The sequence below is a fragment of the Penaeus japonicus genome, unplaced genomic scaffold (assembly GCF_977035675.1).
Source record: "Penaeus japonicus unplaced genomic scaffold, GWHDUDI00000001_assembly GWHDUDI00000020, whole genome shotgun sequence".
Taxonomy (NCBI): Eukaryota; Metazoa; Arthropoda; class Malacostraca; order Decapoda; family Penaeidae; genus Penaeus; species Penaeus japonicus.
Window position 1 is genome coordinate 1,332,476 of NW_028234422.1, and position 1,865 is coordinate 1,334,340.

Sequence of the window (1,865 nt, forward strand, 5' to 3'; positions counted from 1 at the left end):
GTTGAACATGACTTTAGTCTATTTCATGTTCATTTTAAGGCCAATCTTCAGACTTTCCTTATTTAAATCGCTTATTAATTGTTGTAGTTCATCTGCTGACTCACCGAAAAGAACAATGTCATCTGCAAATCTTAGATTGCTTAAGTGCTCATTCCCTATTTTAATCCCTCTCTCTTTCCAATCTAACTTCTTGAATACTTCCTCCAAGCAGGCTGTAAACTACTTCGGTGAGATGGTGTCGCCCTGCCTAACACCCTTTTTTATTGGTATTTTATTGGTTTCTGTGTGGATTTTGATGGTCGCTGTACCATCTTTATATATATCCTCTAATAATCTGCAGTGTATTTCCTCTACTCCTTGTTTACGAATTGCATCCAGTACTGCAGATATCTGTACTGAGTCGAATGCCTTTTCATAATCTACGAATGCCATACACAGGGGCTTCCTATATTCGTTTGTTTTCTCCCTTATTTGAGCTAGTGTGTGGATATGGTCTCTAGTTGAGAATCCACTGCGGAACCCTGCCTGTTCCCTGGGTTGTTTTGAATCTAATGTATCGGTGATACGGGCTGTGATGATTTTTGAGAACAGTTTATAGATTACTGAGAGGAGGCTTATAGGTCGGTAATTCTTTAAGTCTTTTGTGTCTCCCTTTTTGTGTATTAGAATTATTATTGCGTTTTTCCTGGCCTTCAGAATTTTACCGACGTCTGTTATAAAGACTGGCCAGCTTTACTGCCGCAATCTCTCCTGCATCTTGAATAAGATCTACACTAATGCCGTCTTCTCCTGGTGTTTTTCCTCTTTTCATGCTTTTTAGTGCCCTATTTACTTCATCTACCGTGATGTTTGGAACATCTCCAATTGTTGTGTTTGTCTCCGTATGTGGTTGGTCGTTTGAGTGGTATAGGTTGCGATAGAAGTCTTCTATTACTTTGATAATTTCATTTTTATTGTATGTCGCCTCTCCGTTGGGTTTCTTTACTGCATACATTTGGTTTTTCTCTATTCCGAGCCTCCTCTTTGTTGCCTTAAGGCTGGTGCCGGCAAGCAGAGCTTCGTTTATTTTTCGTATGTTAAATTTGGGTACATCCTCTTTCTTCTTCTTGTTTATCGTCTTAGTCAGCTCTGTTGATTCTATCTTGTCTCTGATTGATGTTATTTTCATGTCCCTACGCTGTTTCATGAGCTCTTTTGTCTCTACCGAAAGCTTGCTGAACCTTTCTTTTTCGTCTTTATCCCCATTTCAAGTGCAGCTTCATACATACATACTTACATATATATATATATATATATATATATATATATATATATATATATTTGATAATATACTTATATATATATATTCGTCCGTTACATATAATTCCCCAGTTATATATATACATATATACTATATATATAGATAGAATAGATAGATAGATAGATAGATAGATAGATAGATAGCATTAAATCAGATAGATAGATAGATAGACTGATAGATAGATACCTATATACATATAATGTGCATATGTATATATATATATATATATATATATATATATATATATATATATATATATTGTATATATATATATATATATATATATATATATGCATATGTATATATATATATATATATTGTATATATAAATATGCATAGGATTATATATGATTCTGTGTACTAATATTAATTTCATTTAATGCGCCAACTTTGCACATGGTTTCTAAATCAGTGCTAGAGAACAAACACGACAAGCGAAACCTAATCAAAGAAATTTTGGGATATATCAGTAATTCTCTAACAGTATAGAGCAAACTAGCAAGTAGGTATATCGCAGGTCACATTACAGAAAAAACAGTGTTTTCTAGTAAGATTTGGCGTCTTC